We start from the raw sequence: 19,624 nt of genomic DNA on the forward strand, positions 1-19,624 counted from the left end.
TAACTAAAAATAAAATTCTAAGTGCCCTACCTGACTAAGGACCCTCTTTTAGGCCAAAGGGACCCAACTTAACCTGAAAAACTAGTTCAGACCGTGACGGGAAAGGAGTGGTTAGACATGCCTCATTATACTCTCCTCCCTTTGGAGTTCAGGCACACAACTGACCAGCATTAACATTAAAATACAATATCCTAAGACTGACAGAACAGACTCTTTGCAGAAATAAGATACCAAATTCCAACCTGACTCTAGTATAGCATCACATGACAGATAGCAGAGCCCTGAAAGAAACCAAAGTATTTTACCTCAAAATATATTTCTCTGACATATTTTGCAATGGCCCTACAAAGCTGTCTGTTGTGGGGGAAATTTACATTCCAGAGAATCTTCTTCCCCTTCCAGGACTTTTTCTGATTCTGAAAAGACTGGCTGAGGGTCTAGCACCTATTAAGGGTCTGAATAGGGAATATTTGCCATCTATTGCCTCTGGGGGTGGCCACATATGAGATGTCATCTACATAATAAGAACGTTGGTCTCCACAACCCCTTAACCTAGACGCTCCTTTCTATTGATTCCAGGTCTTATAATAGCTCCTTCAACCAGTAAGAAAATAGCAGAATCCACCTATGACCTATAAGCCACCCCTCAACACCCCTTGAGTTATTCCCCCTTTCCAGACCAAACCATTGTATGCCTCACATGTACTAACTGATGTCTTATGTCTCCCTAAAACATAGAAAACCATGCTACAACCAAACCACCTTGGGCACATGTTTACAGGACATCCCGAGGCTGTGTCATGAGTTATGATCTGTAACCCTAATGAAATAAATTTCTAAACTGCTAGAGACCTGTCTCAGGATTAAGATGGCAGATAGGAGGCAGAACTAGCTTGCAGCTCCCACTCAGACAGAACAGTATGTGGAGACTCATATCGTAAACTTTTGCTCCAAGAACTACCACAGGAACATACTAAGAAAGCCAAGAGAATCCACAGACCCTCTAAGGAACTGTGTCACCACTGCAGGCTCCCCAAGATGCCGAAGAACTGTGAGTCTGCTTGCTTTCTGAATGGGGAGGCTCATGATCTGGGGCAAGTACTCAGCCCTAGTCACTAGTGGCCTGGAAATAGACTCGGTGCTGTTGGGGGGTTACAGCTAGAGTGAGACTGGCCTTCAGGACTGTGGCCGAGTGGGAGCAGGGTGAGGCCTGTGAGTGCCAGCTTTCCCCGACTTCCCTGGTGACCTGTATGACTCAGTAGAGGCGGCCGTAAACCCCCTGGGAATATAACTTCATTGGACTGGGAACCACACCCTCATCCCCCAGAGCAGCCACAGCAAGCCCTGCCCAAGGAGAGGCTGAGCTCAGACATGCCTATCCCTGCTCCCACCTGGTGGTCTTTCTCCACCTGCCCTTGTAGCTGAAGACAATGGTAGTAATGTCTTGGGAGCTCTATGGCCCTGCCCACCACCTGAGAAACCTGAATACTTAACCAGGTATCCCTAGGGCAAGTTTGCATCCTCCTTGTAGGACCACAGCTGATGCACTATCGAAAGTGCCACCTCCTGGCTGTAGGCCAACCAACATAAAACCAGCACACTAAACAAAAACACAACCAAAGACCTTCACAGAGTCCACTTTACTCCCCTGTTACCTCCACCGGAGCAAGTGCTGATATCCACGGCTACAAGACCTGAAGATGGATCATATCACAGGACTCTTTGCAGACACTCCCCAGTACCAGTCTGGAGCCCAGTACCTCCGCTGAGTGGCTAGACCCAGAAGATCAAAAACAAAAGTTCAGCTCTCAGGAAGCCCCATTCCTAAGAGAACGGGGAGAACACTACATCAAAGGGAGCACCCCATGGGACAAAAGAATCTGAACAGCAACCCTTCAATCCCAGATCTTCCCTCTTAACACAGTCTACCCAAATGGGAAGGATCCAGAAAAACAATTCTGGTAATATGACAAAACAAGATTCTTTAGTACCCCCAAAAGATCATACCAGCTCACTAGCAATGGATGCAAACCAAGACAAAATCTCTGAATTGTCAGAAAAAGAATTCAGAAGGTAGATTATTAAGCTAATCAAGCAGGCACCAGAGAAGGGTGAAGTCCAACTTAAAGAAATCAAAAACATGATACAGGATATGAAAGAAAAATTCTTCAGTGAAATAGATAGCATAAATATCAATAAAAAACAATAAAAACTTCTGGAAATCAAGGACACACTCAGAGAAATGCAAATTTCACCTGGAAAGTCTCAGCAGTAGAATCAAACAAGCAGAAGAAAGAACCTCAGAGCCTGAAGAGAAGGCTTTCGAATTAACCCAATCCATCAAAGACAAAGAAAAAAGAATTTAAAAATATGAACAAAGCCTCCAAGAAGTTTGGGACTATGTTAAATGTACAAAGCTAAGAATAATTAGTGTTCCCAAGGAAAAAGAGAAACATAAAAGTTTAGAAATTGTATTTGTGCAGATAGTCAAGGAAAACTTCTCCAGTCTTGCTAGAGATCTAGACAACCAAATACAAGAAGCACAAAGAGCACCTGGGAAATTCATCACAAAAAGATTATCATCTAAGCATATAGTCATCAAGTTATCTAACGCCAAGACAAAGGAAAGAACCTTAAGAGCTGTGAGGCAAAAGCATCAGGTAACCTATAAAAGGAAAACCTATCAGATTAACAGCAGATTTCTCAGCAGAAACCCTACAAGCTACAAGGGACTGAGGTCCTGTTTTAACCTCCTTAAACAAAACAATTGGCAGCCAAGAATTTTGTATCCAGCGAAACTAAGCTTCATAAATGAAGGAAAGACAGTCTTTTCCAGACAAACAAATGCTGAGAGAATTCATTCACTACCAAGTCAGCACTACAAGAACTGCTAAAAGGAACTCTAAATCTTGAAACAAATCCTCAAAATACACCAAAATAGAATCTCCTTAAAGCATAAGTTTCACAGGACCCTATATAACAATAACAATAACACAATGAAAAACAAAAACAAAAACAAAAAAAACCACACAAGATATTCAGGCAACAAATAGTACAACGAATAGAACAGTATCTCACATCTCAATACTATCATTGAATGTAAATGGCCTAAATGCTCCACTTAAAAGATACAGAATAGCAGAACAGATAAGAATTCACCAACCAAGTTTCTGCTGTCTTTAGGAGACTCACCTAACATATAAGGACTAATACAAACTTAAGGTAAAGGTGTGGAAAAAGACATTCCATGCAAATGTACACCAAAAGTAGGAGTAGTAGCAGCTATCCTTGTATCAAACAAAACAAACTTCAAAGCAACAGCAGTTTAAAAAGACAAAGAGAGACATTATATAATGATAAAAGGACTACTCCAAAAGGAAAACATCACAATTCTAAATATATATGCACCTAACACTGGATATGCACCCCCACATTTATAAAACAATTACTACTAGACCTAAGAAATGAGATAGACGGCAACACAATAATAGTGGGAAACTTTAATGCTCCACTGACAGCATTAGACAGATCATCAAGACAGAAAGTCAACAAAGAAACAATGGACTTAAATTATACCCTACAACAGATGGACTTAACGGATATTTACAGAATATTCTACCCAGCAACTGCAGAATATATACTCTATTCATCAGTACATGGAACATTCTTCAAGATGGACCATATGATAGACCACAAAACAACTTTCAGTAAATTTAAGAAAATTGAAATATACCAAGTATTCTCTCAGACCACAGTGGAATAAAATTGGAAATCAACTCCAAAAGGAATACTCAAAACAATGCAAATACATGGAAATTAAATAACCTGCTCCTGAGTGATCACTGGGTCAAAAATGAAATCAAGATGGAAATTAAAAACTTCTTTGAACTGAACGATAATAGTAACACAATCTATCAAAACCTCTGGGATACAGCAAAAGCGACGCTAAGAGGAAAGTTCATCATATTAAATGTCTACATCAAAATGTCTGAAAGAGCACAGACAATCTAAGTAAGTTCACACCTCATGGAACTGGAAAAACAAGAACAATTCAGACCCAAACTCGGCAGAAGAAAAGAAATACCAAACATCAGACTGGAACTAAATGAAATGGAAACAAACAAAAAACTACAAAACATAAATGAAACAAAAAGCTGGTTCTTTGAAAAGATAAATAAAAGTGATAGACCATTAGCGAGATTAACCAAGAAAAGAAGAGAGAAGGCTGACTGTGGTGGCTCACGCCTTTAATCTCACCCTTTGGGAGGCCAAGACGGGCGGATCATGACCAGCCTGGTCAACATGGTTGAAAGCCTCTCTCTACTAAAAATACAAAAATTAGCCAGGCAGAGTGGCACATGCCTATAAACTCAGCTACTCAGGAGGCCGAGGCAGGTGAATCACTTGAACCTGGGAGGCAGAGGATGCAGTGAGCTGAGATCCCGCCACTGCACTCCAACCTGAGCAACAGAGGAAGACTCCATCTCAAAAAAAAAAAAAAAAAGAGAGAGAGAGAAAAGAAGAGAAGAGAGAAGATCCAAATAAGCTCAACTAGAAACACAACAGAGCTATTACTACAGATATCACAGACATACAAAAGATTATTCAAGGCTACTATGAACACCTTTATGTGTATAAATTAGAAAACCTAGAGGAGATGGATAAATTCCTGGAAATATATAGCCTCCTAGAATAAACCAGGAAGATGAAGAATCTCTGAACAGACCAACAACAGGCAGAGAGGCTGAACTGGTAATGAAAAAAACTGCAAACAACAACAAAAAAGGCCAGGACCAGATGGATTCACAGCTGAATTCTATCAGACATTCAAAGAAGAATTGGTACCAATCTTATTGACACTATTCCAAAAGAAAGAGAAAAGGGGAATCCTCCTGAAATCATTCTATGCAGCCAGTATCACCCTAATACCAAAACCAGGGAAGGACAAAACAAAAAAAGAAAACTACAGACCAATATCCCTGATGAACACAGAAGCAAAAATCCTCAACAAAATACTAGCTAACCGCCGAATCCAACATCATATTAAAAAGATAATCCACCATGATGAAGTGGTTGTCATACCAGGAATGCAGGGATGGTTTAACATACATAAGTCAATAAATGTGACACACCACATAAACAAAATTAAAAACAAAAATCACATGATTATCTCAATAGATGCAAAAAAAGCATTTGACAAAATCCAGCATCCCTTTATGATTAAGACAGCAAAATCAGCATAGAAGGGACATACCTTAACGTAATAAAAGCCATCTATGACCAACCCACAGCCAACATTATACCGAACAGGAAAAAGTTGAAAGTACTCCCCCTGAGAACTGGAACGAGACAAGAACACCCACTTTTACCACTTCTATTCAACATAGTATTGGAAGTCTTAGCCAGAGCAATCAGACAAGAGAAAGAAATAAAGGGCATCCAAATTGGTGAAGAGGAAGTCAAACTGTTGCTGTTTGCTGATGATATGATCATACACCTAGAAAACCCTAAAGACTCATCCAAAAAGCTCCTAGAACTGGTAGATGAATTCAGCAAAATTTCAGGATACAAAATTAATATATACAAATCAGTAGGTCTGCTATACACCAACAGCAACCAAGCAGAGAATCAAATCAAGAACTCAACTTCTTTCACAATAGCTGCAAAAATATAAAACACTTAGGAGATACCTAACCAAGGAGGTGAAAGATCTCTACAAGAAAAGCTATAAAACACTGCTGAAAGAAATCACAGATGACACAAACAGAAACACATCCCATGCTCATGAATTAATATTACTATACAGAACACTGGGTAGAATTAATATTGTAAAATGACCATACAGCCAATAGCAGTCTACAAATTCAAAGCAATTCCCATCAAAATACCACCATCATTCTTCACAGAACTTAAAAAAAAATCCTAAAATTCATACGGAACTGAAAGAGAGCCTGCATAGCCAAAGCAAGACTATGGAAAAAGAACAAATCTGGAAACATTACATTACCCGATTTCAAACTATACTATAAGGTCACTAAAACAGCATGGTACTGGTATAAAAATAGGCACACAGATCATTGGAGTAGAATAGAAAACCCAGAAATAAAGCCAAATACTTACAGTCAACTGATCTTCAACAAAGTAAACAAAAACGTAAAGTGGGGAAATGACATCCTATTCAACAAATGGTGTTGGGATAATTGGGAAGCCACATGTAGAAGAATGGAACTGGATCCTCATCTCTCACTTTATACAGAAATCAGTTCAAGATAAATCAAAGTCTTAAATCTAAGACTTGAAACGATAAAAATTCTAGCAGATAACAATGAGAAAAAACCCTTTTAGACATTGGCTTAAGCAAAGACTTCATGACCAAGAATCCAAAAGCAAATGCAACAAAAACAAAGGTTAATAGATGGGACTTAATTAAACTAAAAAGCTTTAGCACAGCAAAAGAAATAATTCAGAGTTAGCAGACAACCCACAGAGTAGGAGAAAATCTTCACAATCTATATATATGACAAAGGACTAATATCCAGAATCTACAAAGAACTCAAACAAATCAGCAAGAAAAAAACAAACAATCCCATCAAAAAGTGGGCTAAGGACATGAACAGACAATACTCGAAGATACACAAATGGCCGACAAGCCTACAGAAAAATGCTCAACATCACTAATGATCAGAGAAATGCAAATCAAAACCACAGTGCAACTCCTGCAAGAATGGCTATAACAAAAAAATCAAAAAATAATAGATGCTTTTCACTGTTGGTGGGAATGTAAACTAGTATAACCACTATGGCATGGAAAACAGCATGGAGATCCCTTAAAGAACTAAAAGGAAATCTGCTGTTTGATCTAGAAACTCCACTACTAGGTATCTACCCAGCGGAAAGGAAGTCATTGTACGAAAAAGATACCTGCACATGCATGTTTATAGCAGCACAATTTGCAGTTGCAAAAATATGTAACCAACCCAAATATTCATCAATCAACGATGAATAAAGAAGATGTGGTATGTATACACCGTGGAATACTACTCGGGCATTAAAAAAATAAAATAATGGCACCTGCAGCAACCTGGATGGAACTGGAGACGATTATTCTAAGTGAAGTAACTCAGGAATGGAAAACCAAATGCATGTTCAGTTTAAGGCATAAGAGTGATACATTGGATTTTGGGGACTCAGAGGAACGTGTGGGGGGAGGTGAGGGATAAAAGACTACACACTGGGTACAGTGTATACTGCTCGGGTGATGGGTGCACCAAAAGCTTAGAAATTACCATTAAAGAATGTATTCAGGTAATCAAACACCAACTGTTTCCCAAAAACCTATTGAAATAAAAACATTTTTCTTAATTTTTTAAAAAGAGACTTGCCTTAGATAGTTTTTGGTTTACATTCCACAAAGGTGGAAGACTGGGTAGACTGATCATGTGATTTTTCAGAGAACAGGGAGAACACTATTACTACACATTAGGTGTGAATCACTCATGTCATACAAGAAAAAAATGTTAGAAAGTAATAGATTTCCACGTAGAAAAAAAAGTTATCTTCCTTAGAACAGATTTATCTCTAAAAAATTTAAAAGAATATCTGCCTGAAAATGAATTATGGGTGGATAAATATAAACCAGAAACTCTGCATGAACTTGATGTGCATAAGATAAATGAAGTTGAAACCTGGATGAAAGTTCGTCTTAGAAAGGCAACCCAAACAGGGTATATCTATCTTATTCATAACAAGTCCTCCTAGATGTGGAAAGAATTACTATAAAAATACTACCAAAGAAGCATGGTATTCAAGAACAAGAGTGGATTAATCCAGTTGTAACAGACTTCCAAAAAGATTGTTTCAAGATGTTTAATCCTGAATCAAGCTGCCTTATATTTCTATCAGTCTTAGATCTCAGTTTACAAAGAGTTGTTACTAAGGGCAACAAAGTATCGCAAGCTATATATGCTTGGAGATGATCTGAGGACTGATAAGAACATAATTTTGGTTGAAGATTTACCTGATTAGTTCTGTTGAGATTCTGATACTTTACATGAAGTTCTAAGAAAGAATGTGCAGATTGGTCGATGTCCTCTTATATTTATAATTTCTGACAGTCTCAATGGAAATAATCAAAGGTTATTGTTTCCCAGAGTAATTCAAGAAGAGTGTTCTATCTCAAATATTAGCTTCAACCCTGTGGCAACAACAATTATCATAAAATTTCTTAATTGAATACTGGCTTTAGATGGTAATAAGAATAAAGGAAAAAGTATTGTCCCTGATAAAAACTTCTCTAGAATTGCTCTGTCAAGGATGTTCTGGTGATATCTGAAGTGTAAGAAACAGCCTCCAGTTTTCTCCTTCAAAAGAAAAGAACAATTTATTTGACAATGGGGGGGGGGGGGAAAGGTCTGTCATTAAAATCAGATGCTGTGCTGTCAAAATCAAAACAAAGAAAACATCCTGTCAGGGTTTTTGAAAATCAAGAGGTCCAAGCTATTGGTGGCAAAGTCGTTTCTCTGTTTCTCTTCAGAGCTTTGGGAAAAACTGTATTGTAGAAGAGCATCCTTAACAGAACTAGACTCACCTTTGTTGTCTTCTCATTTAAGAGAGTATGGTATAGGATACATTACTTGTTCAATTTGAGGAAGAGGTAGAAATGTCACACAGGAGGGTTATTTATTTAATTTATATCTTCACCAAAACTACACAGCTTTTTTTTTTTTTTTTAATGAAAGTAGATATCTTGGCTGGGTGTGTGGTGGCTAACACCTGCAATCCCAGCACTTTGGGAGGCTGAGGCGGGTGGATCCTTGAGGTCAGGTGTTTTGAGACCAACATGATGAAACTCCGTCTCTACTAAAAATACAAAAATTAGTTGGCCAGGGTGGCACACACTTGTAGTCCCAGCTACTCGGGAGGCTGAGGCAGGAGAATTGCTTGAACCTGGGAGACAGAAGTTGCAGTTAGTCGAGATGGCACCACTGCATTCCAGCATGAGTGACAGAGTGAGATTCCATTAAAAAAGAAGGAAACGGGAGAGGAAAGGGGAGAGGAAAGGGGAGGAGAAGGAAAGGGGAGAGGAAAGGGGAAGGGAAGGAAAGGGGAAAGGAAAGGGGAAAGGAAAGGGGAAAGGAAAGGAAAAATCTTATGAGAGCCAGTGAATTTCTGAGTTTTGCAGATATCCTCATTTGTGACAAGAATACACGCTCTTTACTCAGGGTAGTACATCTATAGCTATGAAAGATGTGATACATTTCAACAAATCTTGAGGATTTGCTCACTGCCAAAGGAGAAGGATCAAGTTTTTGAACCTTGCACAAACGCCAGTAGTTTCTAACACTTAAAAAGTACTGAAAAAAATGGCCTGGCAACAAAAGCACTTTTTCTGACTTCTGCCTACCAGCTTTATGCTTCCAAACTTCGCTATCGCTATATCTTGTTCTGTTAACCATTCAAATGAGAAATCAAGCTCAGATTTCTTTTTTTTTTTTTCCCCTTGAGACGGAGTCTCACTTTGTTGCCCAGGCTGTAGTGCAGTGACGTGATCTCAGCTTACTGCAACCTCCGCCTGCCAGGTTCAAGTGATTCTCTTGCCTCAAACTCCCGAGTAGCTGGGCTACAGGTGCGTGCCACCACACCTGACTAATGTTTTGTATTTTTAGTAGAGACAGGGTTTCACCATGTTGGTCAGGCTGGTCTCAAACCCCTGACCTGGTGATCCGCCCGCCTTGGCCTCCCAAAGTGTTAGGATTACAGGCGTGAGCCACCACGCTCGGCCTCAGATTTCTTTGATCCAAGAAATTGGAAAGCTCCCTCTGGAGCAACACTTTGGAAGATTGAAAATGGAAGCCCTACTTGACAGGGAGCACGGAATAATAGACTCTGACAGCAGAGAGGAGGCACAGCTTAATGGGGGACAGCTTGTAGACGAAGCTCTGGGTGAACTCACTCAAACCACTGAACCCAAAACCTGGTATCTTTGAGTCAGAATAGTGGGAATGAACTACCTGCCAACCAGCCTCAGCCCTTTTCATCCCAAGGAGACATGGAAGAAGACACGACAACAGAAGACTATGAGAATGATGGGATATGGAAACCAGTCTGCTAATTAGAATGCTACGTAAAGGATTCATTTTACTTTTATTCAGTGGTTTTGGAAAGAGTTACTATGCTTTTCTGTTAAACTACAAACAATTTGTTAATTCTTCACTCTTACAGTATTTCATTACAAAGAACTGACTCTTCTGTCATCTATATGTAGATGATTAAGTCTTCAGGTCATCTCTTCATTTTTTCTACAGTATTTATTTAATGTTTTGAGTTGTTGAAGGAGAGGGGTCAATGGATATGAAGTGTGCTTCATCATTACGCCAAATATCAGAAAATGTGAAGGAATAATCCAGAATACAAAAAATTTATGGGGGGTTGTAAATATAAATTATAAAGCATTGTAGAAGGCAATCATTATTATAAATAAACCTTAAGACTTAGGGAAAAAATGGCCAAAGTTTTGCTTATTTAAAAAAAGAGAAAATCAAATTGAATTAAAAAAATTACAAGGATCACAAACCAATCACACTATCATGACAGGCTGTTTTAACACTTATCTCTGTGATTAACAGAACAAGCAGACAAAATATTATCAAGGATACAGAATATCAGAACAACATTATCAATTAGTTTGACCTAAATGATCTTGGAAAGAACCCTGCACCTAACAATTTAAATATATACTTTCATTTCAAGCACATAAAGAAGTGGAGCAAAAAAAAATTTAAGAATGGGCCACATAGAACACCATAAATCAAGTTTCACAAATTTCAAAGAAATTAGTATTAAATGTCTTCAATGTACACAAAAGTTAAAAATAAAATAATTTTTTAAAAGCTTAAAAATACGTTTGCAGGCTGGGTCCAGTGACTCACACCTGTAATTCCAACACTTTGGGAGCCAAGGCGGGAGGATACCTTGAGCCCAGGAGTTCAAGACCAGCCTAAGCAACACAGTAAGACCCTGTCTCTACAAAACATTACAAAAAAATTTGGCTGGGTGTGGTGGCACACATTTATAGTCCCAGCTACTCGAGAGGCTGAGGTGGGAGGATTCTTTGAGTCCAGGAGGTCAAGGCTGCAGTGAGTCTTGATTGTACCACTGCATTCCAGTCTGGGTGACAGAGTGAGACCTTGGCTCTCAAAAAGCAAAAACATAAAATGTCTGTAAACGTTTCAATAATTCATAAGCCAAAGAAGAAATTATAATGAATAATAGAAAAGGAACAGAAACGAACGTAACCAAAACATTCTACAGTTAAACCTTAGGATGCAAACAACACTGTATTTATCAAAAAATTCAGACCTCTAAATACTTACAACAAAAATTAATTTTTTTTGAGACAGGGTCTCTGTTGCCTAGGCTGGAGTACAGGGGCACAACTGTGGTTCACTGTAGTCTCAGCTTCTCTGGCTCAAGCAATCCTCCCACCTCAGCCACCCAAGTATCATAGCTGGGACCACAGGCATGCAGCACCATACCTCATTAATTTTTTCTATTTTTTGTAGTGACAGGTTCTCACTATGTTGCCTAGGCTGGTCTTAAATTTCTGGGCTCTAGCGATCCTCTCACTTTGGCCTCCCAAAGTGCTGGCATTACAGGTGTGAGCCACTGTACCCAGCTGAAAATTAGTATGTAAGTGTCCAACTCAGTGAGAAAAGGCATAGCTAATCCAAAGAAAATAAAAGGAAGGAAACAAAAATATGAGCAGAAATAGCGAATCAGAAAACAAAGAAATGCTGGAAGATGATAAAATAGTTGTAAGAGTAATCAGAGTCACCAAGATAACAAAGAGTAATCAAAGATAGCCAAGAGAAAAAATTTAAAAAAAAAAATACTTACCTTTTCAAGCCTGGGGCTTCCCCCCCCAAGAAGATACTCAAATTTTGGAGGATTTGATGCAAGTAGATGGCTTTACAATGGATTTTATAAATATCTTTCTATTAACATATAAGTTGTATTTAGGGGAATATTAAAATTATGGTTCTTCTCCCAAGATCTTCATAAGGCTGGCTCCTTTTTACTCCCGTATCTCAGATGTCATCTCCTCAGAAAGATGCTCTCTGACAACTAAATTGTAGGGTATATATACCCCTCACATATATTTTATTTTTTACCTAGTACTTATCACTATCTGAAATTATTTTGTGCAATTATTTGGTTTTATAATGAGTGGTTTCCACTCCACTAGAATAAAAGCTCACTATGAAACCAAACACTTCAACTTGTCTTATAAAATTCCATACCCTAGAACCTGGCTGATAATAGGTTTTCTTTCTTTTCTTTCTTTCTTTTTTTTTTTTTTTTTTGAGACAGAGTCTCGCTCTGTTGCCCAGGCTGGGGTGCAGTGGCGTGACCTTGGCTCATCGCAACCTCCGCCTCCTGGGTTCAAGCAAATCTCCTGCCTTAGCCTCCCGAGTAGTTGGGATTACAGGTGCCCACCACCATGCCCGGCTAATTTTTGTAGTTTTAGTAGACATGGGGTTTCGCCACGTTGGCCAGGCTGGTCTCACACTCCTGACCTCAGGTGATGCGCCATCTCAGCCTCCCAAAGTGCTGGGATTACAGGCATGAGCCACCATGCCTAGTCCACAATAGGTTTCCAATAAACTTTTGTTCAAAGAATAAACAACTGCAGAGTGAGGACTACGAAGTGTGTGGAACTGATTAATTCATTCAACAATCAATTACTAATGTCTTATAACGTGAGGTTTTTTGCTAGATAACTGGGATAGAGTAGTAAACAAAACAGACAAAACTAACTGCTTTCACAGTATGGCAGAGAAACAGTCACAGGATTCAAGTTAGGTCACTGAGTAATACCAACTGAAATAGTTATTTTAGGGAATTATTAAAAGACTAAATTGAAAATATGAGATGAGAAGAAATTAACATACACAGATGTGTATGTTGTATGTACTGTCGCCAACATGCCAGATTAAACCAGGGCTACTTTGTAATAAAGGTCCCTGTCTAAATGCTAAGCCCACTCACAGCTTTCTGGCAAATAATCAAACTTTTGGCCAGCTCCAGAACACAGGACTCATATATCTTCAAATTCTCTGGATTCCTGTGCTATTTTACATCCATCTGCCACAAATGCAGTGGCATTTTCCATAATCTTGTTATAACAGTACAATATGATGAGCAGAGAGAAGAGTGAAAGGAGAACTACAAATTAACTAGCTATTTTATCTGAGATAAAATATGTCAAAAAAAAAACTGTTTCCAGCATAATCATAAATGAAATGACTACAAAAATCCTGTAAACCAAGTAACTCTTAGAAGTGTGACAGGTGAGGAACCCTGGTAAATTATCCATCACTCTATTATTCTTATCATTGATGTCTCTATTTGCACAAGGGTATATTATAGAGCACATTTTGCAAATATACTATCATAAAATGATTATAAAGTACTTTATTAGACTTTTAAAAACTAAATCCTTCAATATCTTTAAATTTCATAGAAACAAATAACCATACTCTTAAGTTTGCACTTATCTCAAATGCACTGCTGATCTTACAACTCCCAACCATTTTAAAGAATCAGAGTTCAGATTGGACAGTTTCATTATACCATTTGTAAAAATTCTGCAATATGTTTCTCTCTTCAGTTTCTTTCACTTCCTTCATTTCTAGCAACAGATTTGTTGGCACTTTTAAGACCCTGCTCTACTGGTGTGACACCTAGGAGTTCTCCTTTGCCATCGGTAAGTGCAAATGGTGGGAACTTCTAATGTCTGGGTTGAGTATTAGTGTCAATAATGGGTGAGTAGGCAATTCATAAAAGTTATTGTCTGAATATATGCCAACAGTCCAACTTCAAGCATCTTAAACAGAGATGTATACAATTAGTGAGCATTTTTAGTGTTTCCTGAATTTAATTATTCAGTACTACTGATAATTACATTACTTCTTGAATAACAGATAAACATATGCTTAAAACATGTTTTTGGTAAGGTGGCTACTACCAAAGGGCAGATAAGAATTTATCATGACTGTAAATAATTGCCATGCCATGTAGACTTTTAAGTTATTCTTACAAGTGTCCTATGATGACACATGAAAATATGTACACAAAACTGTTACATTAAAAAATAACAGGGCCAGCACGGTGGCTCACGCCTGTAATCCCAGTACTTTGGGAGGCCGAGGTGGGCAAATCACCTGAGGTCAGGAGTTCAAGACCAGCCTGGCCAACATGATGAAACCCTGTCTTTACTAAAATTACAAAATTAGCAGGGTGTGGTGGTGCATGCCTGTAATCCCAGCTACATGGGAGGCTGAAGCAGGAGGATCGCTTGAATCCAGGAGGCAAAGGTTGCAGTGAGCCAAGATTGTGCCATTGCACTCCAGCCTGGGCAAAAAGAACGAAACTCCATCTCAGGAAAAAAAAAATAAAAAAACAAAACAAAACAAAACAAAAAAAACAGAGAAAGTATGATAATGAAAATGTTACTGACTAAAGTTATAAATATGCCCAGTATATATGTTAGTTAAGACTACAAAAATATAGAAAAAATATGATTAAAATTTAATGCTCACTACAGTTCTTAATAAACAATAAAAAAAATACAACGGCTTGGAGAAGTTACAGAAGAGGATAGATAAGATTTAAGAGGCTCATATATAAAATTATTTACTTGAGGGAGAAAACTAAGTTTCAAAAAAGCAGGACAGCAGCAAAAGATATCTCTGATGTGAGGAAGGACAAGAGAGCATGGATACCAGAGACAAACAAGCCTGATAGGAACCTCCAAACAAACAGAGCATACAGCTTGGGAAAAGTTAGAGTTAAGTGATGTCTGAGATATCATTTAGTACAATTCAGATTTTTAAAAAATAAATTAACAGAAAATTATTGGTATTATTCAAAAGACTGGTATTATAGAAAAGATTACGCCTATGCATAAATTATACCTTACTAACTTTGAAAAATATTATTTTACATTCCAACGGTAATACACAATTCCTTGGTCCCCTACTTCAATTTTGCTTAATTTCTGTCAGTCTAAGTTTCTTACATACAAAAGAGAATAAGAAAAATAACAACCTTCCATCTGACCCACAGCACCACCAAAATCTATCAGATGAGAAGATGTGCACCAGATGGAAGGGATGTTGTCTTAGAATCACCCTGGGACTTTTTCAAAACACTGTATATGTATTCAGGTCCCTCTCTGGTGGGTGAAGAATCTATATTTTTCCCCTAACTTCTTGTTCACCTATATTTTTGCAAAAAAAATCTACAAAACCAAATTACAGAAAAAAAATTAAAGAAAAATGTTTATGAATGGCATCAGTTTTATAGATATTAGTTAACTTTCTCGCCTCATCCCAAAAGGAATATGACTTGCATTCTTCACAAACATTGTTAGGTCTGAGAACAACAAAGTAAACACCTCACACCTCCATTTCTAAAACTTGGTGAAGGATTTAGTAGATACAGTAAGAAAATCAATCCAGAATTCAAAAACATATATTCATGTTTCCAATATTTACAAAAAAGTTATCTTGGCTATTGTATTAATTTGATAGGTTTGCCATAAAAAAGAACCACAGAAATTTTCTCACAATTTTGAATGCTAGAAGTCTCAGAGCAAGGTGTTGGCAAGATTATTTTCTTCTGCAGTCTTTCTCCATGATGTGTAGATGGCATCTTCTCCCTGTGTCTTCCCTCTGTATGTGTCTATGTCCTAATTTCCTGTTCTTATAAGGAAACCAACCATATTGGATTGGGGCTCACCTTCTCTTTAGAGGGGGAAAATGATATGGACAGGAGACAGGAAAATAGTGGGCAGAAGAGGGCAGTTCCTTGGCAAAGGACCCACCCTCAAGCCTGGATACCTGTGGCTCTAAGTGAGAACAGGCATTCCTGCTTTCATGCCCAAAAAGTTGTCTTTTGACCCACTGTACCCCCTTATCCTGTACCCATATAAATCCCAAACCCCAGGCTCCAGAAGGAGATGAGCAGACAAACAGCAGAACAGCGTGGCAGAGAAGGAGCACCTGAACACCAAGAATTCGGTGGGGACAATCAGAGAAGAGAGTTTGGCCGCTGGACGGCCAAACTCCAGGGGAAGATAATCTTCCCTCTCGGTACCCTTCCACCTCCCCATCCATCCTGCTGAGAGCCACTTCTACCACTCAATAAAGCCCCCACATTCACTCTTCAAGTCCTTATTCTTCCTGGACTCCGCACAAGAACCTGGGTGCCAAGAAGGCACCTAAGCCATCTGTGTACGGCAAAGGTAAAAGAGTGCACCGCAGCACACCCACTTGGGCTTTGGGAGTCACAGGCACCCACCCGTAGACACTACCATGGGGCCAGAGCCCAACATGCTTGCTCTGGCTCCTGCACCTGCCCATCTGCGAGCTCCCGCTCCCATAAGGGGTTGGAGCTCTCAGTGGCTGAACAGAGAGGCACACCTCTGTTGCATGTCCTGCAAGCGGGGTGGGGCCAGGGAACTCTCCCCTTTCACTCTGTCTCCAAATACAGTTACATTCTGAGGTACTGAAGATACTGAAGGTGAGGACTTCGACATATCAATTTTGGGTTGTGGCAGGGGGTGAGGGGGAACATGACAATTCTGCGCATAACAACCCCCAAGTTACAGAAAGCACATAAACATTTGGAATGTCTAATTCTTCTATTTCTTCCTTATCCAACTGTTCCTTTATGTTTGCTGTGGTTGATAGCAATAATAAAGGAGAAAATCCTCTGTGCCTTGTATCCTTGAATGACAGTTAATAACATACATTTAGCAATAGTTAGCTAAGCCAAACCATTCATTCCTCCAACCCATGGTTAAAGGTCTTTAAATTACTTCAGCATTCATGGGGTTCTTGTGACGATTAAATGAGTTAACATATAATAAGTGCACAGGACAGTGACTGGCATATAATAAGCACTATCTATGCACATATTAGCTGTTATTGTAAGTGCTGTATGAGTAGCTCTTAGTATTATTATTTTTTATCAATATAGATCTTTCAATTTAAGGACTTGCCTCTAGCCTAGCCAAGTGGACACACATGAAAGAGAATATACCTAGAACACAATGCTTATGAGAGTTCTCCTGAACTGGTCCAGGATCTGCATACTCCTTACTTTTCATATTTTCCTATGCTGATCCTTTAGCTTTCCAGATACCCATCTACTCTACTACTTTCAATGTAGTGTTCTAATGGTCAATAGCTTCACCTTTATTTTCTGGTCTGTGACTGACTTACTATTCTTTGGCATTAGTTCGGACTTGATTTCTGCTAATATTTTCCTAAACAGGGCTTCTCAACCACTATGACTGTGAACATATAATTTCTTCTTCAGAAAACTCTACTCATCCTTCAAGATTCTGACATCCTAAAGCAAAGTTATATTATTCCCATTCTAAGGTTCAAAGCACTCTGTATATCCTTCTATTATGACACTTAGCACTAAATTGTATTTAGTTGTTTACAAGATGTCACCTCCACTATAACACAAGCCTTTCATAAGACTTCAATCTATTTTTACATTTACAGCAACTAAAGTGGTACATTTAGACCTCAATCTGTTTTTGTAGTCACAGAGGCTATAGTACATTTACAAAAACATAGGTTGAATAAATGTTTGCTGAATTAACTACTGTCCATCTCCAAATGACTCCTAAATCCTTTCCTCCAGCTTCAACACCAGTGCTGTCTGATAGAACTTTCTGTGATGACAGAAATGTCCTATAGCATTTGTGCTGTCTGATATAATAGCCTCTAGTTGTATGTGGCTATTGAGCACTTGAAATGTGACTAGTAGGGATGAGAAACTGAATTTGCAATTTTATTTAACTCTAGTAGTTTAAATAGCCACATGTGGTTAATGGCTACTGTATTAGACAATGTATCTCAGGATGCCCTGAGCTTTAAAATTCCATTTTCAACTACTTTCTGGATTTATCCACCTTGATAAACTGCAGGTACCTCCATCTCACTATGTCTAAATTTGAACTAATCATCTGAGTTTCCTGAGAAGTTAAGCTAGAAAATTCATTTCACTTGAACATCCTGTCAATTCACAAATATGTCTAAATTATTTATACATTAAAGTGCTATTAAATTAACTTGATCACATGAACTTTGAATTAAGCTTTATCTATACTTGGCTAGATCTTGTCAATCTGTAGACTGACAGGCTTATATAACATATTTCAGCTGAAGTCAAAATAGAAATTAAGATTTGCAAATAAAAGATAAGAATATTATCAAACTAATGAATTTGAATTTGGATGTTTAGTTCCATGATGGATAATAACTCAACCTAAGTAAGAATATATGCTTGATACCAGCATATAGACAAACAACTGAGAAGAATCAACCAATTGCCCATTTAATTCATTTATCTGGCAAACAATTAATGGGCAACTACTATATGTTAGGCACTCTTTGAAGAGCTGGGGATACAAGGATTAATCAGTAAGAGAGACAGTTACAGCCAATTACAATACTAAACAGTATATAGGGTATAATATGTGGTAATTAGAAAATATTTTTTTTTCCTGTTTAGGCTCATTTGTCTTCATACTTGTTTCCACAGAAATAAAGTCATTTTGATAGAAAAGATAAATCAATTTTGAGTCAGACTATTCTACATTCAAATTCTACTCTATAACTTAATAGGTGTGCAGCTTTTAATTTAACTGTAAACTTTAGTGACTTTTCTACAAAGGGAAACGCTGTATATTCTGTATGTCAACATACTGCCTCACATACGGGAGATTCTTAAAATATAATGAGGCATTATCCCATATATAGACATTTATAGACAATGTCTGCATATATGTACATACAGTGTATATATATGCAACTAAGGATTTGTGTTCTCATTTATTTCAGAAAGGCTTATAAGTAGATCTGTTCTTCATTCTCTTACTAATCCTACTAAAAAGTGTCATTACCTGCACATGGGTGCCATGTATCTCATTGAACATATATACATGTGTAGGTTGGCAATAAATCTGTCTTTCTAAAGCCAGTTCTATTAAAAAGTCAGACTTAAAATGTTTCCACTTAAAATTATTTTAAAGAAAAAAACACAAAGATTCTACAGTAATTAGAATATTAGCATCGATTCCAATTTCCAGGTGTCATTTGGGTTTGCATGTTTTTTAACCATTCTACCATTCTTTAAAAACTGATATTCAAAATAAGTCCAGGGTATCAAGATTACTAAAGGGGATAATTACAGTATCACAGCTTAAAGTTGTGTTTTACTTTATTGTTAACAAAGCACTTTCATGCTCATTTACTTTGTTCATTTTAGGATTGAGTTTAAAATATGAATTCACTGTTTGCATAGCTTATATTTGAGCAATAACATGTACCCCCTTAACATGTAACGCTTCCAGTATAAACTGCCTGCATTTGAACATAAACTAACTTATTTTTTTAATAAAATTTCTGCCTTGTCTTAATAAAGTAAGTTTTATCTTAAATGCTGATAGTCTCTTCACAGAAGAATAAGTTTTCTTACATAAACTGCATCAATATATCAAAAGCAATTCATTATGCTCATTAAAACTCAAAAACACAGGTTT

At 37.9% G+C, this 19,624-nt stretch overlaps 1 protein-coding gene and 1 pseudogene across 2 annotated transcripts in view; one reads left to right on the forward strand and one right to left on the reverse strand.

Annotated features, from left to right (window-relative positions):
* The window catches only part of LOC105490713 (fibronectin type III domain containing 3A), a 223,432-nt gene that overhangs the window by 151,796 nt on the left and 52,012 nt on the right, over window positions 1–19,624 (reverse strand). The gene's annotated exons all lie outside the window — the stretch shown is intronic.
* On the forward strand, window positions 7,863–8,769 carry LOC105490769 (cell cycle checkpoint protein RAD17 pseudogene; annotated as a pseudogene).

This window comes from Macaca nemestrina, chromosome 16 (assembly GCF_043159975.1).
Source record: "Macaca nemestrina isolate mMacNem1 chromosome 16, mMacNem.hap1, whole genome shotgun sequence".
In the NCBI taxonomy this organism is placed as follows: domain Eukaryota; kingdom Metazoa; phylum Chordata; class Mammalia; order Primates; family Cercopithecidae; genus Macaca; species Macaca nemestrina.